General features: G+C 39.9%; 1 non-coding gene across 1 annotated transcript; it reads left to right on the top strand.

Moving 5' to 3' along the window:
* The first annotated feature begins 1,209 nt into the window (after positions 1–1,209).
* Positions 1,210–1,394, top strand: LOC132000344 (U2 spliceosomal RNA). Its single transcript, XR_009399256.1, has one exon. It is a non-coding gene; the product is annotated as a U2 spliceosomal RNA (small nuclear RNA).
* The last annotated feature ends 8,688 nt before the right edge of the window (positions 1,395–10,082 follow it).

The raw sequence follows: 10,082 nt of genomic DNA, 5'->3' as shown, positions 1-10,082 counted from the left end.
GTGGGACTCGATCCCAGGACCCTGAGATCATGACCTGAGCCGAAGGCAGCGGCTTAACCCACTGAGCCACCCAGGTGCCCCTCTTATCCACTCTTGAAATGCAACCAATCAGCTGTGAGAAAAGAGGCATAGGTTAAAGCAATTTCAAAGTCAAGTCTCACAAAAGTGTAAGTTAATGAGACTTCCTCTTATCCCAGATCTTCATGGCTTCAGTTATTTTTCTTGGTAAAGGCAGACTTAGTTTCTCTTAGAATACTACATGGGGAGAAAAATGAAATGCAAAGGGAGAAAGACAGCAGTTATTAATGGATTCTTCCGGAGAGTAGTTTGGATGATAGCAGAGAGAAAAAAAAAATGCTTTGCCTCCATGAAGGTTGAGTGGGGCCCCTCTCCTGGTTTCCTCGCAGCCAGTCCTCACAGACACAATAATATCAGATCTGGTCCTTAGCATTTGAAAGGGGAATTTGACCTTTAAGTTTGAAAGGAAATGAGAAACAAAGGGATTACATAATTAAAAATCTGTTTCTGTCTCTTAAAAGCAATTCAATTTAGGTCAGGAGCCAACAGTCTTCCTTTCCCTCTAATTGTTTTACCTTGGCTTCGGGTACCCTGTTCTTGTTTCTCCTGTGAATAGCTCATTAGTGTTGGGCAGATGTTCCCCTTGGGTGCACTGCGTTAATGGGAAAATAATGGAGGCAGCATTGTCATCCATGAGAAGTTAATATTGGATCCAAAATAGAACGATGCATGAGAGTGTGTGCCTCCTACATGTCTGTTAGCAGCAAACTCTCAACTGTGGTTTATTTTCTGTTTGACCTTGGTAAACCTACCATTAAGAAGGATGGGGTGAAACTATGTGAAATAAAGGGCTGTCTCCTTCTACCCAGGTCATCTTCCTTCCTTTTAACATTTGAAAAGAGACCAAGTAGATATGGAAAAAAAAAAAAAAAAAAGAGCCATGCAAATGGGATTTGAATATCATTGATATTAAATCAAGACTGAACAACTCCACCAATCGTTTAGGTACAATTCTAGGAATACACGATAAAAAAGGTAAGTCCCTGAGAAGTACAAACGACTAACTGAAATTTCATTTTGGACTAGGTAATCCATTCACAGGTTTCAGACATCCTGTCCCCCTCAGCTCAGCTGTTTCCTCACAGGTGAACCTGTTACAAGTTTCCTTTTTACCTTTCAGATAACTTTTATATCGCTTCTCAGCCTTTTGGCTAAGATCAAGTGTAGTATCAGATAACTTTTATGCACATAGGTGCCTGTCTAATGTATCTTCTTTATTTTCTCTTCTTTTGTGAACAATTGTTTGCATACTCTACATTTTCTGCCTCCTGATTTTGCTTTTTCACTTAATTCATGTTGGGGATGTAGAAACTGCTTTTTTTTTTTTTTTTTTTAAAGATTTCATTCATTTATTTGAGAGAGAGGGCGCACATGCGTGAGTGAGTGAGTGAGTGAGAGAGAGAGAGAGAGCACGAGTTACAAAAGGGGCAGAGGGAGAGGGAAAAGCAGGCTCTCCACTGAGCACAGAGTCTGATGTGGGGCTCCATCCCAGAACAAGATTATGACCCAAGCCAAACGCAGATGCTTAAATGAGTGAGCCACACGGGTGTTCCAAGACTGACGATTTTAAAAGAGCACTAGATGTGGTTTCTGAGATTTGCATATAAATGTAATCACTGTATGTATTTATGGCATAATATTGCTTTAGTAAATGATAGCGTAAAAAAAAATAAAGTAAAATGCTGGGTTATTACTTTAATGATCAACTTCAGCCACAGCTACTCAGTTTTCTTCTTGGCAGCTCTCTTTACTTTTTACCCATGTAAGTCATAGTTCTTGGAGAAACATTAGCAAATAGAAATAAGCAAAAAGAGAGAAATCATTCATAATTGGTATCTCTCAAAAATATCCACTTACGTCTTGGTGTTTAATCAAATCTTTCCTCTCTTCTCTCTCCCCTTTTCTCTCTACACACATATTCAAAGATACATGAAAACATACATATTTAAAAAAAACAAGATCACATTTTACTTCTAGTTCTGTAACCTGCTTTTCTTACCTAACAAGTTTCTGTGTCAGTAAAAGCAGGTCTACACCATAGCTTTAAGTCCCAGAAAATTATTTCATTGTACAGATAGTCCATAAAATATTTAACCAATCCTCTGTGGTTGCACACTTCACCAACTTCAAGTATTTGCTATTGGAAAATGACTCACGCTTGTAACATTCTTAAGTGCCTAATGTCTTATTGAGAGATTTTTCAGAGACTTAGTGGAAGACATTTATTTCTCTTTGATTTCTTTCCTTTTCTTTCCTTTCCTCCCCTACCCTCCCACCCAACCCTGTGTCTTTCTTTCTTTTTGTAGGGAGGCGGGAGGGGGATAGTTTCCATCAGTAAGGCATTTAGTTCTGTCCTGGTAGGATAATGGGCCTAAATCAGGATGGGCAGCTGCCAAGAGTCTAAGAGGAGCCTTTAACAGCTGGTGGGAGAGAAGAGAGGCTTCTGCCTCTGTAGACTCTCCATGGGCATTAAGGGACCATACAGCCCTATCTCAGCACACCCCTCCCACACAGCATTTTTTTTTTTTTTTTAAGATTTTATTTATTTACTTGACAGAGAGAGCTCACAAGTAGGCAGAGAGGCAGGCAGAGAGAGAGAGGAGGAAGCAGGCTCCCTGCTGAGCAGAGAGCCCGTTGCGGGGCTCCATCCCAGGACCCTGAGATCATGACCTGAGCCAAGGGCAGAGGCTTAACCCACTGAGCCACCCAGGAGCCCCCACATAGCATTTTTGATGTAGTATTTGATAGAGTGTTTTTTTTTTTTTTTGACATAGTATTTTAATGAGAGTTCACTGGTATCAAAATGCGCCATGCCAACTAAGTATTTAGCCTCCCAATGTGATTATTTAGAAAGATAAGACTTGATCCGGATGCAGAAGTTCTGATATGTTTGTTTAAAACAAAAAGCCTCACTATCTCAGGGTGATGGTAGACATTTCACCAGGATAGAGTCCCTAGATGGCGAAAAGTGGGAGATAGAGTAGGATACTGGAAACAAAACTAAAGAAAAGTCCCATACTTGAATCCTGATGGAGAAGGAAAATACATTTGAATAGGGTAAGAGCAGCTGTAATTATATTGTCTTAATTTGCATCTCACCTTCCTGGCAGGTCATGCAGGATAGCAGAAACAATTAGCATTTCCTAATGTTGTAATCCTGTATTCTAGAAAAACAACCCATATGTGAAAGCCAAATGAATTCATAGAATTACTGCGCTGCCCAGGCATCCTCCCTGGTTTGGTCATTGCATGTTTCGTCTGTTCTGAAGCTGGGGAAGCAGACAAGGTCGTGGAGATAAGGGCTTCCCTACTTTGAGAAAGATACAGTGTCCTAGTTTTCCTCCTGCTCGTTCAGTGTGGGGTTTTGCACATGTGTGAGTTGCGTTGGAGCTCCAGGCTTTTTCAATTAAGTCACGGTTTCTATGAGCCCAAGATCACAGAGCAATGAGACCATCACTGAGAGTGAGGTACCAGGGCAGGCTTGGTCCTGTGGTGATAACTGATTCCTCTTCATCTCCCAAATCACCCAGCCTTAAGGTTTCAGAATGGGGATGTTATTTAAGGTTGATAAAGGTTGTTAAAGTAAAAACAACAACAAAACCCAAACAAACAAAACAGAAACTCTTTCTTACCTCAAATCCAATTAATAGCTGCCTTTCTTGTTGAAGTAATTCAAAGCACGCCATAAAAAAAAAAGAAAAATCCTAGGTTACACAAGTAAGAGTCGCTGATACTTAAGACCTTGTCTTTCTAACCAATGTATGGTGGCATTCCATTTCTTAAACTACATCTGAGCATAAGAATTTTCTAGGGTCTGTTTTTAAAGGTTTTTATAATTTTTTTTTTTTTTTTAAAGATTTTATTTATTTATTTGTCAGAGAGAGAGAGAGAGAGTGAGCACTGGCAGACAGAGAATCAGGCTCACTGCTGTGCAAGGAGCCTGATGTGGGACTCGATCTCAGGACACTGGGATCATGACCCAAGCTGAAGGCAGCTGCTTAACCAACTGAGCCACCCAGGCATTCCTGATTTTAAAGATTTTCAGGGCATTCTGGTTAGAGAGCGGGCCCCTCTGGGTTTTCTCCATCCAGCTCCACATCCCAGAAGGTGACCTCTATTAATGGTTCCATGGGTTCCTCCTTTCTGGCTTCTGGTTGGGTTCAGCGGGTAAGAGGTTGGAGGAGGGAAGTTGGAGTACTGCTGGCCTCAGGGAGGGGTGGTAGGTAATGGCTGAGGCTAGTCTGGGGTATTGTACTGTCCCTCATGCTTTCCCTGCCACGTCTTAGTAGAAAAAAAGTTATGGGTTGAATTGCATCTCCCTAGAGTTGTTAAGAGTCCCAACCCCAGAACCTGTGAATGTGTGACCTTTGGAAATTTGGGACGTCTTTGGAAATAGGGTTTTCACAGATGATCAAGTTAAGTTAGCTGAGGTCGTTAGGGTGAGCCTTATTCCAACGTGCCTGGTATCCATATAGAAAAGGGAAATTTGGACCCAGAGATATACACACAGGGAGAATGTCATGTGAAAATGAAGGCAGAAATTCATGCAACGCATCTATAAGCCGAGGACCATCAAAGATGGCCAGCAAGCCACGAGCTGCTGGGGAGAGGCACGGAAGAGATTCTCTCCACAGTCCTCAGAAGGAACATCCCTTCTGGCCTCCAGATGTGGGAGACCACACATTTCTGTTGTTTAAGCCACCCAGTTTGTGATACTTTGTGATGGCAGCCCTAGGCAACTAATACAGTTCCTTCATTAAATTCTCAGATTATCCAATTTGTATGTACTATCTCTTTTATGGGGGGCTCTAACTGATCCTCTAGGGCGTTCTAATATTTTGGGGTAGGTCCTAGGAATCTGTATGTTAACAAGCACCTTAGGTGACTCTTCAGATCTGGTTTGGGGAGTCTGCTGGATTGGCGAGGGATATTGTCTTTGAGTCATACTGATGCGGGATCGGAAACTGGCTCTGTTTCCAGCTGGGGAAGCTTGGGTATGTTACTTAACCACTCTGAGCTTCAGTTTCTTCATCTGTAAAAAGCTTACTATTTCAATCTAATTTTGTGCCCGTTTCCCTTTGCCAGTTCTGACTGGCCAACCTGACCTCTTAACCCTGGTTCTCAAAGGTGACAAACCCTTTCCTGCTTCAGGGTTTTGCATGTGCCGTCCTCTGTCTACAAATCTCTTGCCTCAACTCGTTTTTCTGTTTTAGCTCAGATGTCACTCATTTAGAGGCCTTCTTTGATTTTTATAGTCTAAATTACATCTTCCACCTCATCTGAATTATTCTGTCATATAATTTCTTTTCCTTCATTGCCTTCTCTTTTTCCTTCTCTTAAAAAAATGACTTCTTTTCTAGATTGCTCTGAACGCTCCATGAGGGTAGAGGTCATGTCTCTTTTGTTCGGTATCATTGTTGGGGCCAAAGCGTGATTTGAGGAGGGGGCTTGTACCTACTGTTAACTTTCCTTATTAAATTGCCTTCAAGACACTTAAAATGTTCAATCTAAATAAGAATAGTGCTTTTGTGCAAATGTAGTTCCAAGAGAAATCCCATAGCCTCTGATTATTTCCCTTACCACCTTCTTCATAGCATTTTGGATCCTATATTATTGCTCTTAAACATTCTGCACCAAACATAGTGCCTGGCCTAGAGTGGATGCTCAAAAATATTTGTATGCAGATGACCCCTGCATATATTTGTAATTCTAGACCTACCTCACTTTTCAGCTCTAGCTCTGAATTTTCAATTTTTTCCTACAACTCACTGATATCTGATGATGGCTATTTCTGTAATTATTTTAGTGGGTTTTTGTTTTGCTGTCATTAAAAAAAACAATTGTACCATGTGTCATTTTGAATTTAAAAATGTTAATTCAACTTTTTTGTTTTTTAGAGAGAGTAAGAGCGTGCATCTGGGGGAAGGAGGAGCAGAAGGACAGAGAGAGAGAGAGAAAGAGAGAGAGAGAGAATCTTAAGCAGCTTTCACACCAAGCAGGGCGACCATGTGGGCTTTGATCTCAACACCCTGAGATCATGACCTGAGCCGAAAATCAGGAGTCAGATGCTTAACCAACAGAGCCACCCACATCCCCCAATCTTTTTAAAAGCAGGTGGCAGATTATTTGGTAAATTCAAATAAATAATAAACTGTTGATTTAGTATTTTCATTTACATCTTTAGTATCACCTCAAACTCAGCATGCTTATAACTAAACTCTTAGGCTGTTTCCACATTTACTCCCTTCCTGATTTCCTTACGATTCCCTTTGTTAGTGACATATTATTTTTTCAGCCAAACAAGTGAGAATCTTGTAGTATTCTTTGGTTCCCCCTTTTCCCCATATTCCTTCCTACCATTAATTATTTTGAGTCCGTTACCATCTTACTCTTGGCCCTTATTCCTTTCCCCTTTCTTTAAGCACATCCCGATAGTTTCCCTAAATTCTGCCTCTCATCCTGCCCAAGAGCTCTGTAGTTTTCTAGAAGAGAAACGTATCTGGAATTCTGTATAATGATTTTTCATTTTCTACAGAGTTCCAGCTCTCTGACCTGGTTTTCCAGGCCTTCCTCAGGCTGTCCACTACCCACAATTCCAGTCTCATTTCTTCCACTTTCTTAGATGTGTGTCAGGTTTATCTACTCACTGTTTCAAGCTGTTGTGCTTCCTTTCAGTAAAAATAGCTCACTGAATTCCTTTAATATCTTCTCTTCCCTCAAGGGCGCCTGGAAGGCTCCCTTGGTAGATGGCCCTGTCCTAGACCTAATGAAGATTTACAGAATGAGGTAGACATGTTCTTTGACCTTGAGAAGCTGTTGGGAAAATGAGGAGAAATGGAGAGTTTGTCTCTCTGCTTTAGCTGTCTTTGTGATCAATATCTGTTTCTACTAAGTCAGCTTTATGGGGCCTAGAACTTGTGGTTATAGACCAGATTGAATACTGCAGCCATGTTATGTATGTCCACTCATATTTTCCATGTTGGCTGGGCCAAGGGCTATTCATTCAGTGTGGTACCATCACTGAGGTTAAACATGTATAAAAGTCATCTTTGAAGTGGAATATTATTCTTTATATTTTTATTCTCTATAAAGTAAATACTCTGGCTTCATTACAACACAAGAAAAAAGGAATCACGAACTTTTGGTCCAAAGACGGTGATGATAAGAACTAGGTAAAGTTTTTCTGAAATTCTGATATTGTCATTTATTTTTTTCACCCACTAGAACAACTAAAAAACATTAAAACAACAACAACAACAACGATTAGTGTCTGTATTTATCTTTGTGAATTAGTGGGGAATTGGTACTAATCTTACTAAAGTGGAGCTTCTCATTTTTTTTTTTTCATGGCATTTGGTTGTTTCCTCACTATTTGTCATACTGCATCTTCTCAATTCTCATTTGTATTTCTCATGTAAATTTCATAAAGGCAGTGGATGTATTTGTTTTGTTCCATACTGAATCCCCAGAGCCCACCTCAGTGCCTGGCTAGAGTGGGTCTTCTAGAAGTTCCCTACTTCCCTTCTCCTTTTCAGATGTTTTTAGAAAACTCTAGTAGGAAGAGTTAACTAAGCACATATTTTTATCTCTATCTGAAATAAAGTTACATTCTTTATTTTTTCCCTAAGATGCTTGTAGTCTTACTTGATACCATCTTCATTTGGTTATTATATTTTTCTTTTTTATTTACCATTAAGGGACTGTGTTTGAGATAGTTTTTCATTTAATTTTTGTATTTCAGTTTGATATTAAATACTGTACTCATGATGCCTTTTGTGGAATAATATAAAGACTCATTTTAAAAGGAATAAATTAGTTTACTTTGTTTAAAGCTTAAGACATTATATTTTTGTATTAATCATATTATGTACAGATGTACGTATTAATGTCTTGAGACAGACTCACAGGGGATTATTTCTGAAGTAAAACCCTGAGGGACATGCTGTATATTGAAAATATAATTATAATGTTAAACTACAAGCAAATGTGTTCTTTTCCAGTCTAGCCAAGTATGGTTCTCAGCTTATATTTCTTACTTTCTTTAAAGATGCATTTGTTTTGTAAAGAACTCAGGGAGCATGAAAACATGATACATGAAAAAATGAATTTTTGGGGTGCTTGGGTGACTCAATTGGTTAAGCGCCCACCTCTTGATTTTGGCTCCAGTCCTGATCTCAGGGTCATATGATTGAGCCCTGGATCCTGTCAGGCTCTTGCACTGCTGAGGGTGGAGCCTGCTTAAGGTTCTCTTCTTTTCTCTGCCCCTCTCCTGCTCTCTCTCTCTTAACAAAATGAATTTTAGTTTTGTTGCTAAAGCATCATAAGACCCAATGTTCCATGTATCTTAGAGGTGACAGTGTATCTATTCAGGCATTTTTAGTCAGAGGATATTAGAATTTCTAAAAAAAAAAAAAAAACAAACCCTTGAAAACGATATAAAATAGAATCCATCTTAAGAACTCTATTGATTCTGCTGTTCTCGCCTGTCATTTATACTTTACTCTCCTGCCATTTGCACTAGTAACTCCACTGAGGCATGCATGTAAAAAAGCATTTTCTTTTCTTTTTTGAAGTTGAGGCATAATTGACATATAACATTATATTAAAAAAATGCATTTTCCATATGAAATCTTGTACTACCACACCGACAGCCATTTATCTAGTTAGTACCATGATATCCATCCAATTCTCACATGTATTTTTCTTGAAAAGTAGCTTGATGGTTCATTTTCAAAAATTAGCAATAACTTGGGCTGAATTATAAGCTCCCAGTGAAGTAAGTCCTTTTATAATGGAATCTGTTTTTCTTGATACAGAGTCTCTCCTTAATGCATAAGGATGAACAGACATAAGACCACCCAAGGTTCCAGATGGATCATTGTTGATGAGTGGTTAGAAGCAACTGAACAACCAAAGATGTTCTTGGTTGGCATGAGAAAAACTGTGCAAAAATCTTCCTCTGCCTGGGGTGCCCATCCCTTCTTTGTCTACTTTGGTCTGCTTTTCTGTGTTGCCTGACGCCTGAAGGGCACCCAAATAATGTCTTTTGAATGAGTACATTCGATGATTAGTGAGAGAGGACTTTCTGAGTTAGATTTAAATAATAACAAGAAAAAAACAAGTTAGCAAAAAGGTGTCCATTAATATACACACCAGTTTTATTCAAATGAAGTAAAATTGTCTGGAGGATAGAGGGAAGCTGGCATCTTTATCTTCTCCAGGTCATTGGAGATAGAGTCCAGTAACTATCAGGGCCATGGTGGGGGAAAATCCAGCATAGTCAAAGAGGTGTTGTGACAGAGTTAAAGGGTTGTCTCTTTCACATCCCCCTTCTGCTGCTGCTCCTTGGTGCTAGTCACCGATACTGGTAAGAGCCCTGGCATGGGACCCTGATGGCAGTGTCTGAGGGGTTATCTCTGAGCCTAGTGGGGGCTTTTTATTGAGTTTGTAAATTTGCTGAATCAGTATTTATTCTCTAGTACATTTCTATATATATTTTTGGGGAAATAATAAATAATTTATCTTATGTTTAAAAATGGTCAAGATCTAAGGGCACCTGGGTGACTCAGTCAGTTAAACGTCTGACTCTTGGTTTCCGTTCGATTTGTGATCTTGAGGTCCTGGGACTGAGGGCTGGGTGGGGCTCTGCCTTCAGTGTGAGTCTGCTTCTGACTCTTCTCCCCCTCCCTCTGCCCCTCCCCACTTGTTCTCTCTGTCTTTCTCTCATAAATAAATAGAATCTTAAAAATAATGACCAGGTGTGCCTGGGTGGCTCAGTGGGTTAATCCTCTGCCTTCGGCTCAGGTCATGATCTCAGGGTCCTGGGATGGAGCCCCGCATCTGGCTCTCTGCTCGGCAGGGAGCCTGCTTCCTCCTCTCTCTCTCTGCCTGCCTCTCTGCCTACTTGTTATCTCTGTCTGTCAAATCAATAAATAAAATCTTTAAAAAATGATTAAGATCTAGTGTCTTATTCATATACAAATTCTGATCATAGATTGTGTCGG

The sequence above is a fragment of the Mustela nigripes genome, chromosome 13, assembly GCF_022355385.1.
Source record: "Mustela nigripes isolate SB6536 chromosome 13, MUSNIG.SB6536, whole genome shotgun sequence".
In the NCBI taxonomy this organism is placed as follows: Eukaryota; Metazoa; Chordata; class Mammalia; order Carnivora; family Mustelidae; genus Mustela; species Mustela nigripes.
Note: the sequence above shows the minus strand (reverse complement) of the source record. Positions and strands in the feature narration are given on the sequence as shown.